At 40.4% G+C, this 24,049-nt stretch overlaps 1 long non-coding RNA gene across 6 annotated transcripts in view; it reads right to left on the bottom strand.

The window, feature by feature from the left end:
* Positions 1–24,049, bottom strand: part of LOC138915430 (uncharacterized) — an 85,509-nt gene that overhangs the window by 46,803 nt on the left and 14,657 nt on the right. For 4 of the 6 annotated variants that reach the window (XR_011421361.1, XR_011421360.1, XR_011421357.1 and 1 more), the window contains one exon: positions 9,727–10,053. This is a non-coding gene — a long non-coding RNA (uncharacterized lncRNA). Of the gene's footprint in view, positions 1–400; positions 489–9,726; positions 10,054–24,049 lie in introns of all 6 variants that reach the window. The other 2 variants (XR_011421358.1, XR_011421359.1) reach the window with 1 other exon arrangement.

Below are 24,049 nucleotides of genomic sequence, written 5' to 3' on the forward strand. Positions count from 1 at the left end.
TGAAGACTTTCAGACTCATGGTGTCTTCACACTGATGGTCCCCTTGCTTTGGAATGCTAGGGCAGACCCAGTGGCACCCGTAGTAAGTATTGGCCCCATGGAGAAAGCATTATTTGAATGTCCTCCAGTATTTAAGTTGAAAAAGATCGCACTTGTGGAAAGTAACCTTTAAAAATGTTATTTCAATTTGAGTTAAATTGATGGTTATAATTTTAAAAGAACTGTAACTATAGTAGTCAATAATAATTAATTAATTCTAATTGAGTTACCAATGCTAATAGTGAATACTATGTGCGAGGCATGCTTCTAACCACTTCACATGTGTTAACTTGTTTTATCTTCACAGAAATCCATACCATTTTAGATGTGAGGAAATTGAAACACAGAGAGGTTAAGTTACCTGTCCAAGGTCACTCAGTCAGACAGCAGCAAAGGCATACTTCAAGCCCAGGCAGTTTTCTGTTTATGACCTGCTATTTGGCACCAAGCTAGATACAGATACAGAAGAAATAGGACATGTGTGCAGGAGGCAACGAGACCAATTTTTTTTTAACTGAATGACCAGGAATTATATTCAAAGTTAGAACCATCTCCTTCAAATTAGTCACCTTTGGAAGAAATACACTTAGAATAATGAAATGTCACTCTTTAAAACATGTGTCACTATACGTCTGGCATTGCCATCACAGCTGGTTTGTAAATAATGCAAAAAAGTCAGTGCCCATATTTGAGAGTCTTTATTCCTCACCAGAAACTGGGACACCCTTCTTAATCATTGAGAGATTGGTTATGTCCAGGCTCCAAATGACTCTTGGCCGTTTCCAAAACCTAAATCCATCTTCAAAAGTCAAGGATTTATCATCTTAGGGATTACTCCCAAGAAATGCTGGGCCATAGATTCTGAGGACAGGCTCCCAGATATTTGTGAGTGGTGGCCACTTCCTTGCAATGCAGGTATACCGTAGTACAGTGGCTGGCGGAAGGTGAGGGCTTTCTTTCACTCGGATGTCCAAGTTCAGGTTTATTTATGAGAAAATCATTTGTATAGTTTTATAGTCAAATGTCATCTATAGAAATCCCCCAGGAACTTTGTACTCTTACTGGGGAAGAAATGTTAGACATAAAAACCTAATCAGTGAACAATATATGGCAGATTAAAGTCAAGGGCCAACAAATATGGCAGAAACAAAAAGTGCTAAGGGATTTCATAATGGTGAAAAAGGAATGTAGAAAGCAACCAATAAGTCAGGAAGGCTTCAAGGAAGAGGTGACTCTTGATGTAAGCCTTAAGGGAAAAGGAGAATTTGGACATCATTTTAATCATCATACTAAGAACTATTAACATGGTAGATGGATGATAAATATTTGATGACTAACTCTTAATTCCTGACCCTCCCATGTTTGCTGAAACATTAAAAGACAGGGATATTTAACTTCTCTCCCTAACCAGTCTGAGAAGTATTTTAAGTTTCTCTTCTCTGAAACAGGTAAAGCAGAATAAAAAAACAAATAATACCAAGAAAGAGGGAAAACAAAGTTCTTAGAAAGTGATTAGGGGAACTTTTGTGTACTTGCTGTTTAGAATGTGAGCCATACAGAAGAGAGACAGGACTTACAAGTATTCTTTACAATCTTTGTTGTGCTTGGAAATATTTGGTAGACTTGTTACTCTAAAAGGTGCTGTGGGATGCCAAAGACAACTCTTTAAATACCCAATACTAAAAACAGTTATAAATATGCAAGAAGAGAATGACTGCTTCCTTCCAGAAACAGACCCTGTTTATTCAGCTCCTACAAGATACAAGTTAATTCATAGCAATGGTGGCATAATTCTGTTAACTATTAGTTTCCAAGTTGACACCAATATCAAAATTCAGAGAAATCTTTTACAATGATTCAGTCATGCATCAGTAGATTGAATACCAATGACCAAATTGCTCACTCTAACGTGTAAACATCCTTGAAGTTAAGTTGGTCAAACAGTCGGTAGAATTAATTAACTAAGTTTTGAGAACCTTTAAGTTTCTCTTCATTTCTCCACGTATGCCTTCCTGTACATAACCAGATTTGGGTATAAAATACAATGGGACTATTAGATCACAAAGTACTTCTCTCTCGCTCTTTCTTTCCTTCAACTATTATTCTTTCTCTTTTTTTCTCTCTCTCCTCCTTGTCCTTCTCTCCATCCCTCCCTTCCTTTTTATCAGAACAGCTCTAAGACGTAAATGATGAAAGATCACTAATTAGGATATGGGATATAACTAATCCACTGGCACTGAAACAAGTTTCATCCTAATACAGTTCTACTGGTTGGACCAAGTTGAAAGCAGTCTCAAGATTCGTAAATAACCATTTAATATGATGAGTTGCCATGAGGTGACCACAAAAAGGGCGGATGAAAGAGCTGTTTAAAGAAACACTGTGTCAGTGTGGCATCTTTTGTACTGCTGGCACACAACAGCGCATGCACCAGCTCAAATGAAAACAGTCAAGTAGAAAACATTCTGAAAGAAGGAGAATTTTGAGGAATTAGATTATGACTCCAATTGAAACTAAAAAACTATTCATTAAGTTCCTACTCTGTATACAGCTAGTGAGGAGGAGAACTGAGGACGACAGGGGTGTCCTTCAAGTTTGTAACGCAGCTGGATGAATAATGTATGAAGTCATCCTTAACATAAGGCTAGTTAATATACAACAGTTAAAATCTAACTAGGCTGAACTAGGACTAGAATATGCTTGGACGCACTTGTAATGGGAGACACGATGCAACCATAGATGAAAAAGACTTTTGCTAGCTTTTGGCCAGGAATGTATTATTTTCCCCTCCTACTCCCATTGGAGGCACCAACAACCTCCCTCCAACTGTCGCAGAAGGTAATCCCGTGTGTGTGTGTGTGTGTGTGTGTATTCTCAGGGAGACACATAGGGGACCCACATCACTCACAGATCCTGAACTGCGGCCACATTTTTTCATGGAAAGGTATAGGTGATCTCAATTAAAGGCAGTCTTCTCAGAATTGAGAGAACTAGGCAAGGCTCGCTCGTTAAATATCATCCCGACTAGGTGCAATAAAGACGCAGGAAGAAGCAATTGTGTCAACAAGTGTTTGTTGAGCACCCATTTTGCTTCAGGGCGCTAGACCAACCACGGTGTCAATGAAAGTGTACCTTGTTAGCCTTATGGGGAGATAAAAGCTTCCTTCAGGTTTAGGGATAAAATGTTTAGAAGGACCAGGTGTGTTTTTTCGTCTCATCCTTTTTGCCCTCCCTCAGCTCAGGCATTTTAAAAGCTGCCGGAGGTTGCTCATCTCCGCCCTCTAGTTATTCCTGGGCAGCTTTGCTATTCTCTGGCATGGAAACGAAGAGTGTGGAATTGATCGAGCAGCTTGACTTGCTTCACGCTGATGTTCTTTAGTGTGGTTATCTCATGCTTTTCCCTCGTGAGGCTTGTCTGCAATCGTTTCAAACCACTGTCACTTCCCTGTCAACTCTTGCTGTACTCTGAAGCCCAGGCTAAGAGCCAGAGCAGTGTCCAAGGGAATTGTATGGAAAACGTGGATCTTGAATTAGAGTTGGGATGTGTGTACTCTTTGGTTGCCTAACACGGCTCCCCTTTCATAGAGATAGAACCTCTGGGACAACATTGGAAACCTGTGTGCCTTGGAGCTGGGTTACTTCAACATGTTAATCTGGCATGAGGGCAGTCACCCAGACCAGGACTGGGAGGCCAAAATGCTGAGACATCCAGATCTAACACCTACCATTTCTCTGCCTCTTACTCCTATAGCAATACCTGAGGGAAACTGGAATAGTTAGCACCATGGAAACACTCCAAGTTTAAAAATTCAGAAAGGGATTGAGAATATCAAAGTAGGCATTGTGGAAATTCTAATATTGCCATTGAAACTAAGAAATGCCTGGGAGAATGCAGATCGCTATGAGGTGCACAAGTAAATATTTGGAGTTTGCAATAAAAAAATCAAAGTGATAGATGAAATAAAAAGATAATGTGAACCCAATGACTTCTGGCTAAAACTTCACCAGAGTCCCACTTAAATTATAATTACAAAAAGCCTGCATGTTATTCATAATTCACTAAACATTTTGTGTTTGTCTAGAGGATTGTTAACAGAGAGTAAATTGAGATCATACATTACAAGTAAATTGGATCGATGGTAACCTTGCACAAAGTCTCATTATGTGGTTTACTTTCTCCTCAATTGTTCTTTTGGTTATATAAAACCATAAGTTAAAAACCTCCTTTTAGAGTACATCCTACCAACATTTGCTGTTTTTCTCCTAAGGAGAGCCCTGATTGAGTTGACTAGACAAGTACAAGTTTGACACTTTTCCTGTGCTTGGTTATTGGGGATGTTCAATAAATGCTTGTTTAGTAAATAAATAAGCCAGAAGCACACGTGTTATGGGAGTTCAGAGGACGTGCTAATGCTGTAGATGGTGAGAGGATAGCAGTTAATTTTAAATTGGATGACCAAGTCTTTCTGAAGGTAGTGATGGCATTTGACCTGAGTCATGCAGGATAGGTAGCATTTGGACATGCAAAGATGGAAAAAAATTGTTCATACGGTGGTACTGCAGGAGCATGGGTGCAGAGTTAAAGTTGTGAGTAAACAAGGTCAGAAAACTGATGGTGAATGAGAGAGAAAATGGAGAATGAAGTGAAAAAGCTCCAAGCCTAAAGGAATGCTAAAGTACCTGGATTTTAATGGCTAGACAATAAGGAGTCAGTGAAGAATTCTGAGCAGATGAGGAACAAGATCAATGTCATGATTTAGGAAAATTTATATGGAAGTAAAGTATGATGGATTTTAGAGAAGGAAAATAAATCCTAACTTCTCGTAGCTGGAAATCAAAGTTTGATTTTCATACACACATATTGTTGAAACATCACATTGCCTTCACCGTATTTTCATATATGCTAGTAAAAGATGAATAGAAATGATCCATATATGTGTATGTGTGCATGTATGTACTCAAAATAAATTATCATTCATCTGAATGATGCTGTCATGCATGCACATACCTGTGCGCATATACATACATCCCCACTGGGAAAAATTAAAAGCAAACTAATATTTATTCAACCTAAGTGTCTACTGTGTACTGATACTATTCTAGAACTGGAGACAAAGATGAATAAGGTCCTCGCCTTTTAAATTTATAACCTATCTGGAGAAAGACAAACAAATGTGATAATATGTAAAGAAAGCAATTGTAGCCGTGTAAACAAAGTACAACGAAAACACATAGAAGATAAACAATAAATACTTCTTTGGAAACAATAAAACAGGGACGTTTTAGTAATTAGATGTCCTAAATCTTAATTCCTAATCTGGAACTGACAGAAGAATAGCGGTCTGAAAAATCCTGTTGGTGAAAATGCCCCATAGGTTAGAAATTAGCCCAAGGAAATTAAGAAGGTCTGGAAGATATGTTTCTCTTACTTTTACTCAGTTTTGGCTGGTATTACAGGTACGTGTGCTTACATTATACGTCTTTGCTGCAGAGCGATGTTTTGGTGTTTTCCTACATTAACAATGGGGAGCAAATGAAACATGGAGCCGGATTCATGACTGTGAATGCATGAATGGAGGTTCTGTGATCAAAACAAAGCTTTTACAGGAGGAATCACTGAATTAATATGTGTGGTTCTAAAGGTATTGATAGAAATGGAGACATATGTAGTTAAAACAGCAAAACCTCTTTTCAATAAACTGTACTTTTGACTTTAGAAAACAAGGGACAAAATAACATCTAATTCTCATTTCCAGCTTTCTTTTGATTTCATTCCTTTCATGGAACATACAGCCTGAATGAAGGTATCTGAAGCCAGAGGAGAGCTAGGATTCATGGAAAACAAGGCCAAGAGTAGGGAAATATCTTCTAAAATCTAGGTTCGTTGGGATTATAGAAAACCTCCTTTCACAAGAACGCTCCTCCAGGTGTTGGCACTGTCAAAAACTATGCCTAGAGTCACCAGAATAAAGGCAGGTGCAATCTGTAGAAACCACAAGATCAGTGTAATTCAGGGCTATTTTGAAATTGGTTAATTAAGGAATCCAGCAATTTCATTCTGCTTCTAGTTACCGAGTGAACAAAGGATGCTTGGACCCGTCATGCACGAGCGCCTTGAAAGTAGGAAAAATATCCATTGAGTTGACATTTACTCACATCCTTTTGGATTAGCACCCACGCCATATTTACTTTTTCAGCTTTCTTTTATATTTGCTGGCTCATGAGGTTTTTCTCAGCAAAACAGTTTTGTTATGCTTGCTTTTCTTTACAGAGCTATCCAGGTCATGTCTCTAACATACGAAGAAGATTTGTGGATCAGTTATATTGTAGCACCATTTATATTGCCAAAATACAAAATCTGCAAATCATGGGAGAGAGTGTCTATTGAATTAGTGCCACAGAATAAAGCACTACTGTGATGCTGAAGGCACTATACGATCAGTAGGTACTTAGACTTGTCCAATAGCTTTTAAGACACTTGGGAAATGACCTTATTATAATATTGTCCAAAATGATATTTTATTTGTAAATTTGATTCCTTTCCACTGACAGAGATTGGATATTTTCAAACATCTTCTCTTGGGTTGTGGTTGATTTATAGCAATAGGCAGTGTACAAATAATCTGCACTGTTATAAAAATTTTTCATAAAAAGTTAAATTATTGCCCTTTGAATCTCACAACTTGTATTGCAAATATAAATTTTACCAATGAGGATAAACCTTATAACTTAGCTTTCTCTGATTATATAGCACTTACTTTTGAAGGCAGAATCCATGATATATTTTAAAGTTAAAGTGCTCAAATATATTATTAATCTGAATACTGTTGTCATCTTAAATAAGCTTTTAGTCTGGGGCTTGAAGAGCATTATTATAAACAGGAATCTTCATGTTAGTGGCATTAGTGTGAGCAGCAAAGGATTTTTTTCTTTTCTCTCTTTTTGTTTTTTTAGCATTAACACTCATTGTAGCAAGAACAAATCCGTCAGGTGAGAAGACCCGAAGAGAGAGAAAAAACCCAGAAATCTGTAGAGAGTTAATTTCACTTTACAATTCTCTATTCAGATTGCATAGCTCACATTCCAGGGTGTAAAATTCTAAGGGGTAGTGCTGATAATTTTTAGAGGAGAGATATTAGGCAGCTATTTATTTTCATTGACATACTCTTCAAGGAGGCTGCCATGGATAATAAGAGCCGTTGGAATCTGAAGATTCCATCAGAGCTGTCTAACTCAATGGAAGAAGAAAAGAAAGGAAAAAGGAAGAAAAGAAAGGAAAGGAAGAGAAGAGAAGAGAGAGAAAGGGAAAAGAAGAAGAGAGGAGGGAAGAAAAGAAGATAGAAAACAGAAGAAGAGAAACTTGAGGGAGTAAGAAACGATCCCGATTCTGCTTGATGGAGTGCAGCAAAGCCTTTCTGCTTCAGGATCTTTGAGTGCCCCTCCAGCAACTTCGCACCCCAACACGAGCACTGGGTCAGTGATCTGAGAACATATGGCTTGCTTAGAAACTGTTTCTATTTTTCTTAAGAAATTGTAAGTCTCTCTCAGCTGAGTAGATTAAGAATGTTGGTGCTCATGTCTCCAGAGAAATCCAGCTAGGAATCCCACTTGACAAGCTTGGCTCAGCAAATTTTATGAAATAAGAGAATTCCATGTCAAAGCTTCTAGGAGATAAAGCCAGGATAGATCACTTCATAGTCTTGATTTCAGGTAGATAATCAGCAATCAGTTTCAGAAAGAGCAGTGTGTAGCTTGTCGGTATCCTCAGAAATGACATTTGAGAAATAATATCTTACTTTAACTGAGCTTCCCTGATTCGTACCTGCCGACTTGATTTCCCTAAACTCATGAGGCATAAGTCCCGATCAGGCAGACCCTGGTCAATTTATTCTAATTTGGAACTGTCCTAATTGTCTGCCAGGATCCTAAGTGAGTAATTGACTACAGAGTCTTGGCTTGAGCAAAATTCTTCCAGAAATGCTTCATGGAACCTGAGTTCTGTGGAAAGTTAATAGATGCCTTGTAAATAGAGGTTATGTGTTCAAGTTAACTTGGAAGTACTTGGGTTAATCAACAACAAGCAAAGTTCTTTACTAGTCTTTACCATGGGACTTCTTGGAATCTGTCACGAGCATTGCTATTTGCTGAGAGGAGGATAGAAGATGAAGTAATTTTTAAAGTGAATTTTTTCTCACAGAGCATCAAGTTTTCCACACAAGATTAACTGAAGAGCATTATTTCAGCTGGTTCCACATTGGTTTTGTTCCTTTAATACCTACCCCTGAAAATCTGAGACATTCACAAGCCTCGTGAATATCTTAGAATAGTGTGGTCTGATAGAATTTTCTGCTGTGATGGAAATGTTCTGGGTTGTCCGATATAATGGCAATAGCCACACGTAGCTACTGAACACTCCAATGTGGTTAGTGTGGCCAAGGAACTGAATTTTAAATTTATTTACTTTCAATTAATCTAAATTTAAATGGCTATGTGTGGCTGGTGGCTACTGTATTGGACAGCACAGGTCTAGAATATGACACATGTTAGACAGAGGGATGTTAGCAGCTCACGCATGTTTCCATGCATCCCTGAGCCCTGCAGTGATTTGTAGGCTGGGGAAGTGGACTTTTGAGTTGAAACAGTGAATGAAAATTCAAACATTTTCAAGTGCAGGGTTATTTCCTCATCCAATGTTGCTCTAAATTTTCATTTATTTATTTATTTCAAATTGCAGATTCCAGCATGGGCATTTGTTCCTGCCTGCTTTCCCCCTCCTCTTTTCTGTTTGTTTTGATCCACAAATTACAGGGAATTACACAGACATTTAAATCTTTCCATGCAAATCCTGAGCCAGGGACGGCCAGCATCTCCCTTGTCCTCTACTACAAAGGGCTCCACCCGAGACAAATGTGCCTCTGTGGCGGCGCTCAGCTGCATTCCCCACATACCTCGCCCATTCATCAAATAGGGCTGTTTCAACATTTATTACAGCACTCTTCTGTCCCCGAGGCTTCGTACCACTTGGCCCACCACCTTTTCCTGTTCGAGCCTGGGATCACACTGCTTCTGCCGGTTGGCACCAGATTAAGCTGCTACTTGCAATCAAATGAAAGGAAAACTTGAACCCTTTGGAGAACTTTTCCCGGTAAAGAGGACAACACTTCTGTTCCCTTTATAAGGGGAAAAAAAGGAGTAGGGGCGGCGTTACGCTTTGGTTCCAAGACCCGTAAATGCGGAAGGTGTGAGGAAGATGACTTTCAAGGAGAATATTTTCCCTCCTTAGCTTAGGCTGTGGTCAAACAGCTTCGAAGCTTCACAACTGTTCTTTCTCTTGTTGGCTGATCGAGTTCCAGGACATTGCAAAAGATTTATTTACGATCACCCAAAGAGCCAGAATAGCCTCACCTTCATCTAGGAAATAATAGCTGTTTTGTGCTATTTTGTTCAACAACAGTGATTCATTATGTAGCACTAGTCCTTCCCTGATACTTGTAACTGTCAGGCCCATTTCCTATGGCTTGTCCTCACACAATAGACCTATTTTGTCACATTAAACCTAGAGATGTATAATTATCTGTGTGTGTAGATATGAGTGTACTGGCGTATACATATATAAGGATGCAAATGTATTTATTAATACATGTTTCTACAATGACATCATTCTATAGCCATTGTAGGAGTGCTCACCTGAGGATCCATCCCCTTGGTCATCTACACATGACTGGCAGACAGAGCTCAAAGGGAGTGATGGCTTCTAGTTGAAATGTGCAAAATTATTCCTCTTCAGGGCATGGAGGTGAATTGTGTTGCTCTGTTGCCAGGGGAGAGAGAGACATCTGAGGTCTTTAAATCTCTGATAGCCAGGTTAACCAAAGGAATGATTGTGCATACAATGATTGCTGTGGAGATGATAACAAAAATACGTGGAGGGTTGTCATGTTCAGTTGTGAGAATTCATCCGACGCTCTTTCTTCTGTACATCTCCTTTATAGCCTCTGGATCCAAACATGTGTCCTGTGAAATGCAGGAAGGGGGAATGTCAACGCTCCTCCACGTGTTCAGGGCTCTATAGGTTTCTCTTAACTAGTTATAGGGATAAGTCTTGGACTTGGTATTTATAATCAAGTTTTATTTTAGAATACATTTCATTTAAGCTACAAACAATAAAGTAGACCACATCTTGCTTCTTCAACTTTCTGTCGAGCTAAAATAGGAAAAGCAATGATATAACAATGTAAGGTCCTGATTTCCTCATCATTTATCAAGAAACTTGCTTCAAAATTCAAAATAAGAAGATAATTTTTTTGAAGCAAAACAATCTGTTTTAAACAAAAGCCTATCAGAAAATTCCAAATCACTTTTAAACTATTTGCTTTATACTAATTTGATTCAAACTTTATATGATATTCAAGGAAAACAACCAAATTTCTAATGACTCATAGATTCTCAGTGGTGCCCAAAACTTTTAAAAGCCTTCAGCAAATGGGAAATACAGCTTGTAAAGACATTTTTGTGGTCTCAATAACATCATCTTACTAGCCGAAGATAGTGATTTGTCTGAAATAATTATCTAACTGTGGTCAGGTATAAACTAAAAGTCAGAACCACCATGGATGCAACAAATAAATGAGAACAGGAGAATTTCTTTAATGAACTTGAAACTCAATATGAGCCTAGACTTCTGTTTTCAAAATATCGGTTTTAACTATAAAAATGATCTTCTATTTTATTCTTGTTTGAGCGTCATCTAATAGCCAACTTGCTGTCAGTAAAAAAGGCATATATCCTGTTCAAGATCTTTGCATTTTTGCTTGTATTCATTCATTTGTCCATGCCAATGGACTAAAGCAACTGTAGTTACCCAGAAAAATATATTAAAAACAGTACCCCAAGATTTGGCTTGACTGGAAACCCAGTGAGTCAAAGAGTAATGCACAACCAGAAGATCTAATGCAATCATGAATTGCACCAATGATGGTGTCTGGAAGGAAAGTAAAAGAAATTCTCTACACGGATTAGGTTAGGCCTGGATAATAGAGCTCATTTCTGCCTGATGTGTTTTCAGAAGGATGCTGACAAACTGAGTATGCTCAAAGAGTGTAACCAGAATTTTGAGAGACATGAAAATGATGACATATGGAAACTTGGGCTTTATAACACAGAGAAGAAATGATTCAAAGTTGGGGATTTGTGTTTGTCTGATTGGTTAAGTATCTTCAAATATTTGAAGTATTTACCGATATAAAAATGTTTTTCTTACAGAGGGTAGAACTAGCATCAAGGATGAATAAACTCCAAGGAATCAAATTTCCTTGGATCATAAGAACTTTGTAACAGTACATGGAACGAGATGCAATGAATTGCCGTTTTCCTGGAGTAATTGAAGGGGAAACTGTGCATGAATCCTCTCTGAATTTCAATCACAAGATTTTGTAAAAGGAAATGAACTCTTAGATGGGACAAGAAAAGGGTTTGGCTGTCTGGAGAATCTCTTCTTGTCTTACACTTTGAAATATCTGCTGAGCATCTATTGCACATTCTCTTCCTTTTTTAAGAAATTACTTTAGCAAACTGGTTCAAGAAAGGCGAGAAAATATATTTGGAAATGGCTCTTGTGACTGACATTGTGAACTCATAGTATGCTAAGACCCCTGAAAGTTCAGTGACAAGAATCAGAGATGTGCGATCACTGCTTCAGCAGAGAGAAATTGTGCAGAAGCAAATTCATTTCATTTATTCCACGACTCATTGTGCAAGAGAAAAAAATAAATGGGAAGAAGGAGGAAAGGGATGGGGAAGCCGCACATCAGTCACTTTCATTTCAGATGAGCAGTAGGGTATTATCAATGTTCTGGGCTTTACCGATAGTTTGAAGAGTGTATCAATTTGCAAGGAACAGAGGCCCTGCCGACTGCGATTCCGCAATAGCTTTCAGTACCCTGGGTCAGAAGCAGCCCAGTGAAGGGAGTTACCGTATTTCAGCCACTTTGAGGCTCTAGGCCCTCTATTGTTTCCTCCTTTTGTCATCACTCATGCCTGCTGTAGCAGGAATAGCATAAACGGCTTCCTGTCTGGTCAGGTCTTAGCTAGTTCAAGGTTTCTATGTTTCAGGAGCCGTGAGTCCTCACCTGTTTTCTTGACTGGGCTCCGCGCTTTCATTCACTGCATGGCCCCATTTATTTTTTTAAATAGCTTTATTGAGGTATAATTCATATGCAAAAACCTGCACGTATTTAAAGTGTACCATTCGATGAGTGATTTTGGTGCCGTGTCTGTCTCTGACAAGGTGACTGCTTTTCCATTCTCTGCTCTCTTTCAGCCTGGGGATCTTGTGTTTTCCCTATTTTTGACAGCTTAACTTTTTTGTGTGTGTTTGAGGAAGATTGTCCCTCAGCTAACACCTGTGCCAATCTTCCTCTAGTTTGTAAGTGGAATGCCACTACAACATGACTTGATGAGCAGTGTGCAGGTCTGCGCCCAGGATCCGGGCCTGCGAACCCAGGGCTGCCATAGCTGAGAGTGTGAAATTAACCACTGCGCCACTGGGCTTGCCCCTAGCAGCTAACTTTTAACTTTGACTTCCTCAGCTTCTTTTTCTCCATTATCAATCTTAGCCTTAGTTTTATCCATCTCTTTCTACATCCCAGTTTCTCTAATCCACTGCTATTCTTAGCCTGGGTGTAGCACTTCCTAGAAATGATCAGATGCTGTAAGTTTTAATTTGTAGGTTTTAAGAGAACAGCATCTCAACCAAAATGCTGTCATCTCTTAGCACCTGGAAGAGCTGAGGCTTATCTTCAAGGACAATTTACAGTGAAGGTGTGCATTAGGACTTCAGGAAAATATGCACTTATTTATTCAACAAGCATTTCTTGAATGGACAATGCGCTAAGCTTTATGTTAATTACTGGAATAGCGTGTTGGATGTGGACAGCTCACTGTTCTTAAGGAGCATCTCACATTAGGCTCTTTATAGTGTATCAGCGCTTCATTTCTCTCAGTCCAATTCACTAAAATTTTTGTGATATTGTATTGCTTTATCTCTACTTGTCCTATACCCCCCTTATTTTTCTTTTTCCTTTCATAGAAAACTGAGAACTCTGTCACCCCTTCTCATATATTGAAGAATGCCTCCCCGCTGACCTTCCCAGTCGTTCCTAAAAATGCATTTGAGATTAAGAAAAGCATCTTAAACTGCAATTTAAATTTGGGGGTGTGCGGGTGGTAAATCACACACAAAAAGCATTTGACAAAGCAATTTATCACTTAATTTTTAAAGACATATACATTTCAAGTGAATTTAATTTGCATATTTTCTGACTCATTTCCATTCCATTATCATAAGCTCTTTTTAAAGAGTTGCTACATTTTTACATTTTCAAAGGAGGCATTTGTGTCATCTATGACTTCCTAACCTTTGCTTTCTGGCATTTGACTACTAGAAAATTCTTCCTTTGTCTAACCTCAATGCCTCTTAGCTGAGATGGAATGCTCAGCCATCTTCTGGAACCATAAGGAATGGGAGAAAGTCAAATCCGGTTGTTTCTCATCGGTATGAAAAGCTACATAGGACCTTTGGTCCAAGAGTTTTCATTAAATTTTTTTCATCATTTCAGCACCATGTCTGAGCACTTCACATTCATCAAATTGTGCAAATAAAAACTGACCTAGATGCTTGGCAGGTGAGGATATAATAAATGGGTTGTCAAGTGGCAACATTGGGGTACACCTCCTATATCGTTTTAAAGACTGTATTTTTCCTTTTTCTCCCCAAAGCCCCCTGGTTCATAGTTGTATATTTTTAGTTGTGGGTCCTTCTAGTCGTGGCATGTGGGATGCCGCCTCAGCATGGCTTGATGAGCGGTGCCATGTGTGCGCCCAGGATCTGAACTGGTGAAATATTGGGCCACCAAAGCAGAGGGCGCAAACTTAACCACTTGGCCACCGGGCCGACCCCTATATCATTTTCATAGCATATCTATTGATTCATCCCACATCATGCTCTTATTAATGAATACTATTGCTGACTTGGGTTTTGCAAGTGGTCTGTTAAAACTTGTGTCCTATTGCACTTCACATAAACAATGTCCATGTTGAAATATTGAAGTGTCATAAGCTACACTTAATTCCAAGCTGGCATTTTAAAACAACTGGACTGAGCTTTTTGAGGAAGGGTGCCATGTTGTACTGACATTGGTATCTCCAGAGCAATTGGTTTTCCAGAGTTATCATAGTATCCGACACAGAGAAGGTGTATCATTTTTCACCTGAGTCAATGGACGAATGATAGCAAGTGTTAACTTTATGGAATGTTTACTGTGTGCTGGGTATTGTGCTAAGCTTTGTACATGGACTATCTTGTTTAATGCTTCCCAAATCTCCATGGTACAATTATTATCTTCCGTTTGCCATTGAGGAAACTGAAGTGCAGAGAATATTGCTGAAGGACATACAATTACGAAGCAGTTGAGCCAGAACTCAATCCTAGGTAGTCTTAGACCAGAGACTGAGCTCAAAGTTGCTCTCATGGTGTCAGGACCAGTTACATATGTATGCACATATGTATATGTGTATATAAGTACCAGTTAAATAGATATGTATATTAGAATAATGCACGTTTATTGGGTTCCAGGAAAAATATTGACCAAGAGTCAGGAGCTTGTGAATTTCATGTCTTCTCTGACTTTTTAACAACAAACTGTCCTAAGTAAATCATCTCACTGCTTCACGCCTCAGTCTTCATCAGCAAACTATGTATTGAATCAAGAAGAAAAATCCTTTGGCCTGTAACCTTCCATGATTCGTTGGTTCCATAAGACCGCACAGCCGAAAGTGTTTGAAGGCGGGCAGGCCTCTGAGTTGGGTGCTGAGCCATGACTGAGCACAGAACACAGAGCTGGTGTCTGTTCTTCCTGTTGGTCTTAATGCTGGGTATGGCTTGTCAGCTGCTGCTTATTTTCCCTGCTCAATCTTTTCTTATCAGAGGCAGAAGGCATAAAGGATGCCATCTGGGATTGCTTGTTTAGATACAGCATGGTGTTAACAAGTTTTTCTCTCTTCTTACTCTTTCTTATTTATTGCTGGTTGCAAGGAACAGGGATACACATGTCCAAATGCAGCCATTGCCCAAGCTCTGCTCTTCATCATGAACTTGGGGACCAAAGGGAAGGGGGAGACACAAGCTGTGAGTAAACCAGAGGGAAGGCAAGTAGTACTGGGACCAGGGGTGAGCACTATATTCCACAGCACCTAGAAGAACTCTGAGATCAAGTTGTTTTGAACTGTGAAAGAAAATATAGGAGATTTTATTGACACCTTCTCTCGGAGTAACAACAGGAGATTGCATACTCCTTGGAATCTGGAGACTGATAAAAACTTGGCACTTCTTAACCCAGTTAAGAAATTTTGTGTTTACAATATAGCACAGAACTCAGAGCCGGGGCTTTCGAGTCACACAGGATTTGAAGCCAAGTTTCTCCACTCGTTAACTGGCAATGGATGCTATGACTCCTCCACCAAGCTTCCCTTTACCCAGTCTTTGCACTCACCCTAGCTGCTGTGAATACTGGCTGCTAACTCTGGTCACAATTGCCCCCTGCTTCAAAGAATTGGCCTCGGCAAAAATGCAAAGACCTCTCCGGGAAGCCAAAGAGTGACTGTCAGTCTGGAAAGAAACAACTGCCCTTGCCTTAAGGTGGGATCACATCTAGGGTGCACTTTTTGCTTCAGTGCTCCCTGTGGGATCAGAGTGAAGGTGGACGTCAAAGGAAGGCCCAGTCTTTCCCTAAATAAGTCACCACTTCCGGGTCTGCTTCTAGGGAAACTGACCTGAGACATTGGGTGAATTTGGGAAGTAACAGCTCGTTCTGCTTCTGGCCTCTAATCTGTTAAAATCAGAGTGATGCTATTACTGACCTCATAGTTTTGTTGCAAGTATAAGTGTCCACAAAGTGCTTAGCACAATACTTGGCACATAGTGTTGCCACATGATCGGCTACATTATTTGCTCTATGAATTGGGGCTTCTGAAAAAGTGAAGCCTCCTCAAAGGTTTGGAAACTCCAAGAAGTTCACCACCCCCCCAATCCAGAATGAGAATAATGATTGAACATCCTGGGTCCTAATCAGATTAAAAAACAAACAAACAAGGGCCGGCCTGGTGGTGTAGCGGTTAAATTTGTGCACTCTGCTTCGGCTGCCTGGGATTCCCTGGTTTGGATCCCAGGCATGGACCTACACACTGCTCATCAAGCCATGCTGTGGCAGGCATCCGATGTGTAAAACAGAGGAAGATGGGCACAGATGTTAGTTCAGGGCCAATCTTCCTCAGCGAAAAGAGGAGGATTGGTGGCGAGTGTTAGCTCAGGGCTGATCTTCCTCAACAAAACCAAACCAAACTAACCAACCAACCAAACAAACAAACAAACCAAGGAACAGTCTAAACCGACCACAGGGAAGATCTTGAGCTCCTGGTGCCCAGCCTCATGCGACAAAGTGATGCATCTGTGGACTGTGTGTTGCTCTGTGTGCATACTAGCTGCTGGCAGTCATCTGTATTGTGCAATGGAAAACATTGCTTTCCTCAGACAGAAAAAAATATATATACGTGTGTATATATATATATACATATATATATAAAATGTCTCCCTACTGCTAGTGTCTAAATTAAGAAATGTAAAAGCCAATTCATGTAAGCCAGCAGGCAAAACCAACAGCAGAGCTGGCTGTGAAAAGAGCAGACTTCCCAGACGCGGAGCCTCTAGTCGTGCCTCCCCCATCGCGCTCGTGGGTCCTTTCCAAATGGAACATGGGAAATTACGTGGCACCTTGGAGCAGATGTTCATTCAGAATGCAATTAAGTGAAGGAGGGTCCAAGAAGTAAGGGGAATTTTAAAGTGTTGATAGAGGAGTCGAGGAGCCACAAAGTCAAAAGCAGACTGGGTGTGCCAATCAAGAGACCCATAAAGAGGGATTCTGGGGCTGGCTGCAAAACTTCCTCTGCACTTTGTGGCATTGACTTATTATTTACCATCTGCTGTTGATCCCTTACCTGGGGCCCTCATCTTCTGGGCGAGAGGAGCTGCATTCGTTTATTCATTCATTCAATTAATACATTTTTTCCCTCCCAGAATACTCCAGCCACTCTACAGGGTGCTCAGGATAGAACCACAAGAAAATAGACACCATCCCTTGGCTCATCAATGTTGAAAAGCAGAACTGGTAATTCCCAACCTGCTGCAACTTCAAAGATGAGTTTCTACCCCCAGGGAATTTTGCTGACCAGTAAACACTTTTGTGTATAGCTGGGCTATCAACATCGTAAGGACATGGGGGCTGTTTTATTAAATGACCTCCCTGCCTGGTGCTTGGCACACAGTAAGTGCTCAATTGTCACATGACTTGAGTTGATTTCCCCATCCCTTAGTGATTTACGGAGGAATTCACATAGGCATATATTTTAGTTGAGCTAAAATAAATCCATTTTTCTTTTTTGCTCTGTCTCATCTTCAGCACAGCCAGGCCTGCAATGTTGTACCTGAAGAAGGTCTGTCTTCACGTCCTAGGGCTGCCACGGCAAATTACCACAAACCGGGTGGGTTGAAACAACAGAAATGTCTTCTTTCCCAGTTCAGGTAGCCAGAAGTCTGAGACCAAGTTGTCTGCAAGGTTGGTTTCTTCTGGGGGCTCTGAGGAGAATCTGCTCCTGCTTCTCTCCCAGCTTCTGGTAGCTGCTGGCAATCCTTGACATTCCTTGGCCTATAGTTGCATAACTCCAATCTCTGCCTCGGTCTCCACATGGCCTTCCCCTCTGTGCACCTCCTCCCCTTTTCTTCTCTCATAAGGACACTTGTCATTGGATTTAGGGCCCATCCTAACCCAAGATCCTCTCATCTCAACATCCTTCACAATTACATCTGCAAAGACCTATTTCCAAAGAAGATCATATTCACAGGTTGCGGGTGAACATATCTTCTAACGGCCCACCGTATGACCCAGCACAGGATCCCAAAACTTTCAAGTGAATTACTGGGAGTGGCAGTTGCCTAGTAAACCACAGACCAAATATCCAGAATCAGGCAAGGACTACTGTGGGGTCAAGTGGGGCTTAGAATGCATGAGTCATATAACCTATGCAAATAATTGCAATCCAGCCAATCGATCCTCCCCTTCTCGCCTGGGTCTACAACCAATCCAGTTTTTCACCGGATCATCCAGCCTTTCATCCTCATTTTATTTCTGCTCTTGGCTTTCTTATTTCAATGGCAAGATGGTGGGCATTTGAGAAGATGTCACTCGGTGCTTTCTTCTTCTCTTTGAAGTAGGGGAATTCCTAATTCTACTTCTCATGCTCCTCCCTCTTACCACTCTCTGGTATCCTGATCCCATCTCTCTTTTCACATCTTTTTCCTGTTGAAGCTATTTGTGATCGTCTAGGTTTGAGCAGAACATGAGCTCCTTACCTCTAATTTGTCTTGCCTTAATCTCAGTTTGTTTTAAGGCCTCACCAGAATGCCTATTAAGGAGATGCTAGTTCCTTCATATGTGGAAACCGAATTTCAAAAGACAGCCCCTATTAGAAAAAAAAATATTCACTTCTCTCCTCTGTTTCTTTGCATATGCCTCTTATCAAGAATATATGCTCCACAATAAAAAATAATGTGTCTGAGAAAGCCCATTAAGTTCCTTTTGAGGTTTGAGTAAGCTTATGCGAGAATTGGATCTCAGAGAAAAATGACTCTTCTTTAATGAAACTTGTCTGCTTATTTATCCAGCAGCTATAGTCAGGCAAAACAAAAAATGAAACAGCAAATCCAAGGCCTGGAATTGCTATGAGCCTCTGAGGGTGAGCCTCTCCTTTGCTGATCAATTTGACAAGTTTCGTTGGGGAAATTCTGGAGACTGACTTTTTCCCCAGAGGATAGCTGTCACCACTTGCTCAAGGTTTTATCACCTTAGAAACTCTGCCAAAATCAGACACACCCAGGCCTGAGCTGATGGGCTGTACTCGCCTTCTTGCTTGTCATAAGCAAACTCAATCATTCTAGTCATCTGAATGCTAAGCTTCCTCTCTCTTACTACTTCAAGTCTGGTGGATAAAAGACATGAACTTGATTTTCTTCTCTGTCTAACCAGACAGATCATTGCATCATCTCAGAGACGCCTTCCTCATACGGGACATGAAGGAGAGAATACCTTGGTCTTTGCTTTAAGATGCTGATTTAATCAAATCTTCTTACCCTTTTCCTGTGACGTCTTCTCTCCAGCACTCTGCTCAAGCTCATCTTTGTTGTTTTTTAGCCAAGGTGCATTTTGCATCTTTAGTTCTATCCGCCTATAAATTTCTATCTTTAAACTGAGCAATAGACCCCAGCAAATGCTTCACCAATGAAGGCTGGGTTTGCTTAAGATCTACTTTTAGCGAAGCATCAATTTTCTCCTTCAAAAACAGTCCAGAGCCAAGGAGAGTGGCATAATAGAGTGTTTCATATTTAAATTTCCCCTGTCTTGTGTTATTTTCTTGACAATTGGATTCAGAGTTGCTTCTGAGATGATTAGTTCCACGTGTATTCAGACATTAAGACCCCTGTTATAAAGACACCACAGGAAAAAGCAAAAAAATTTTTAAAATGTTCGTACACTAAGTGATTCTGTTTCTTTACATCAGTGTGCTTGATCACAGACAAAATCTGGAAGGCGCATTCGTACGCATTTCCTCAGGGCACCTGGGAGTAAGTAAGAGGAGAGAGCGTTTATTTCCTGGTTTTCCTAATCCTTCTGTGCTTGTTTTCATTAGATTCGAAGGCCATTAAACATTATGTAGCCCAAGCCGATTTCAGACTCACAGAGATGAGCTTCCTTTGGCCCATCAAGAAAGCTCTTTCAGAAATGTGTTTTGAGCCCTTTGACAAACTGGGCATCATAAACTCCTGCTGCTTTTCCTCTCTTCCCTCCCCCTCAGTCATCTCTCCCCTCTACGCCCTCTCTCTTACAGCGAGTTGCCTGTTTTTAGCTGAGTCACAGCAGCTGGCTGGCACCTCCAGGGTCATACTGTACGTAACACAGAATCCTCTCTGTTGGCTGCCATGGTGCTTCAAAAGAGGGGCTGTGGCAGCCGCTGCAAAGCATCCTGGGTCCTCCAGCCGAGCCCTTCTTTGAAGCCCTGCAGCCAGCGGCTGGCAGAGCCTGGGACAGCTCAGGGCTCCAAAGCTCCTGGCTAACATGGCTTCACTGAATCCCAGGGCCCCTGCTGCCGCTGAGATGCTGCTCAGAAGCAAGCCCTTAAGAAATTCAGAACAAAATCCAGACGGACAGAAGCAGAGTCATATGGCCTCTCAAAGCCAATGGCTGCCAGGAAATAGTCTTAAAACTGCCAGAGCCTTGGCAAAAGGCCTTGAGCTGTGCCAGCGGGTGAATAGCGGGGTAGGAGTGTTGGTCACACTCTCCTTTTCCAGTCAACTGGATTGTGCCTGGGCACGGAAGAGCACATATGGAAGCGTGAAGCAACAATAGAGCACTTTCTCTCTGAAAAGGAATGCTGGCCTGTTCAAGTAAAAATATACCCGAACCAGGTGGAACAATACAGATTTTCGTGGTTGAAAATACAATCTTCTCGCTGTCAGAGGCTTAAAACCGGACTGCTCTTCACTTCCAAAAAGTTGTCTGCAGGCTGAATATTTTACAAAGTGTCGACCCTACAGCCCGCAGGTCGATCAATTTGCTCTTTATTCCCACTCCTCCTCACGTGATTGATCCCTATCAGATTCTTGTTTTATGAAACAGTTTTCTTTCACAAATAATTTGTAAAGCAAATATGCTAATGATGATGATATCTAAGCCATACAGTGGTCTTTCTGCAGCTTGGTGGGAGAAATTTTGTAGGTGATTATTAACATTTCTTAAATATGTGGTTTTTTTACACATACTTTTTTTTTTTTTTTTTTTTTGCTGAGGAAGATTTGCCCTGAGCTAACATCTGTTGCCAATCTTCCTCTTTTTGTGTGTGAGTTGCTGCTGCAGCATGACCACTGACAGGCGAGCAGTGTAGGTCCGTACCTGGGAACCAAACCTGGGAACTGAACCTGGGACGCTGAAGCAGAGTGAACCAAACTTAACCACCAGGCCATCGGGGCTGGCCCTTTATACACACTCTTTAGCCTCAGAGTAAACACAGATGAAGAAGTAATTGATCCTAAATGGCAAATTTTAAATCACTAGGAGGGCATGACTTGTAAGGAAAATCACCATGATTTGGTCTTTGCGCTCTATCCTCCACACAAACCCTAACTGGTAGAGAAATTTAAAAATATAAAATTAAAGAAGGGCAGCAGCTGCTTTTCGTAGCTTTATGGAGACATTAATGTAAACTTATAAAGCCAGATTATTTACTGCCACGACCATGGTATATACAGACAGAAATTAAAGCAAATACTAAAAACACAGACATAAAGCACATCATCTCAAAATATTTACATTTTTCAATTTTAGAGGCTCAATGAAATACAAGAGACAGGATATTTCACCTCAAAGGCCAAACTTTTTAATCGGGATGGTTTTCTTCAGCTGTCAATGCCAAAGCAAGCCGAAGTTAAGCAAAAGTATCACTTAGAAGATAGAGAAGAGCAAAGGAACAAGTGACATTTGAACTGAACCCCTGAGGAAACATCAGTAATTGCTTTTCTGAGATGTTAACACCTACAATGTGTGACAGGACAGGTTCATCTGGGATTCAATGTTTTAAAACGTACTTATCCCTGGTTAAGCCATCTTCGATAAACAGCATAACTTAGAATTGATTTGCCAAAAGCCAGGTGATTCATCAGCACAACAGGTATAAATATTTAGAGAAAGTGATCAGCCTGTACCTATTGTAAAATTCTGAACTATATTTCATTCCTTATAACAAAATCTGTATCTTCTTTTAATCATAAAGAAATTGATGGTTTAAATGCAGGATGGGAATGAGAAAACCCTACGTTTCTCCTATGAAGAATAGCACTGTTGAGAAACAAAACGGAGGACTACATACACAGAAATAAATAAATATGCTAGATCAACAACTGTAGCATAATCCACAATAAAGCAGATGACTTAGAAAAACCATAGCTATTGATGGAGGGAGACAAAGAGGAATGAGGAATGAACTGTTTGACTATGATGCAATGAATTGCTTGATCTGAGATTATAGTGTAGGTGAGAAATCTAAATTATTAGTCTAGAAATGTCAGAAAAGTAGAGATCTCCAAGAACTCCCAGTAGAGCATTAGGTACATAGTAGTTACTCAATTAAAGCTTAATTGTTTAAAGACAGACCTGCTTCTGACGTTTGCAGAGTTTGGAACAAGATGGTGGAACAAGATGGTACAAATGGTGACCCACTTGCCATGGATCTAAACATTTAAAAGTTTTAAGTTAAGAAATGGTTAAAATAAAATAGGTTCTATCTATGTCACTTGACAAATATATTTCTCAACATCCAGAAGGCCAGGTTTGAATGTCGAATTCTCAGAAGCCTTGGAGATCTGTGGCCCAACATGAAGAGCTGCTCCCTGGCCCATGCCTCTGGCTCACACTCTCTTCCCACATACTCTCTTCTTGCCCTTGGCTTCCTCCCACACCATGAGGGGCCTTGTGCCTATGCACGTAGACACTTCAGCCCGTAGGTCCAATATCTGAACAGCCCACAGCAAAGAACAGCTCATGGCCAACCCATTGGGCTTGAAGTATTCACACCAGGGTGTGGTCTGCCCTTAGAAAGACAGACACAAGGAAGAGGCCCACTCAGTGACCATTTGGGTCAGGAGTGCTGAAATGATGAGTACCCAGAGTGTGGTCTAGAAGCAGGAGCGAGGGCTCCAGGAGGGCATGCCCTCTTTGCTCCGTACTGTCCGAAGAGTTACAACTGGTGATGGGATCCAGGGCAGACGTCTTTCTTACTCAGGTCTAAGGGCAGTATTAAAATCATCTAATCCGCAAACATCCAGTTATAAAATAAATAAGTCATGTGGATGTAAAAATGAAATAAAATAAAATCACTAATCTAACCCAGACATATAATAAGTATATAAAACATGGTGCGTGTAAAATATGGCTTCAAGTGGGATGAATTCCAGTAGCAGAGTCTGTGACTGAATTGCTATTACAGAAACTGTTTTACTGTAAGAATAATAGAAACACAATTGATTTTGGATAGCGACCTTGTATCCTGTAAATTTGCTAAACTTCCTTGCTACTTCTAGTAGCCTTTTTTTTGCTATATTTCGTAGGATTTTCTACATAGACAATCATATCTTCTGAGAATAAAGACAATTTGACTTCTGTTCTACTTTTATGTCATTGGCCAGAACTTCTGATACGACGTTGAACAGAAGTGGTGAGATTAGATATCCTCTGGTTTGCTTGATCCTCGGGGGTAAGCATTAAATCTTTCACCATTTAGTGTGATGTTAGCCATTGGATTTTTGACAATACCCTCTATCAGGCTGAGGAAGTTCCTTTTTATTCCTAGTTTGCTTACAGTGTTTATTATGGATATTATAGGTGGATGTTGAATTTTATCAAATGCTTTTTTCCTGCATATTGAAATAATAACTTTTTTGTATTTTTAGTCTGTTAATATGGCATGATTTGAATTTTTGTTTTAAAGATTGGCCCCTGAGCTAACATCTGTTGCCAATCTTTTTTTTTCCCTTCTTCTTCTCCCCAAAGTCCCTCAGTACATAGTTGTATATTGTAGTTGTGGTCCTTCTGGTTGTGCTATGTGGGTCACTGCCTCAGCACAGCCTGATGAGTGGTGCACGCCCATGCCCAGGATCTGAACCAGGGAAACTCTGGGCTGCTGAATCGGAGCACGCAAACTTAACCACCCTGCCACAAGGCTGGCCTCTGATTTGAATTTTTGAGTGTTAAACCAACCTTGCATTCTTAGGGTAAAAATCACCATTGATGTACCATTCTTACTAGAATCAATTTGGTAAAATGTTAGAAATTTTTGTGTTTATATTCATGAGGGA

The sequence above is a fragment of the Equus caballus genome, chromosome 9 (assembly GCF_041296265.1).
Source record: "Equus caballus isolate H_3958 breed thoroughbred chromosome 9, TB-T2T, whole genome shotgun sequence".
NCBI classification, from domain to species: domain Eukaryota; kingdom Metazoa; phylum Chordata; class Mammalia; order Perissodactyla; family Equidae; genus Equus; species Equus caballus.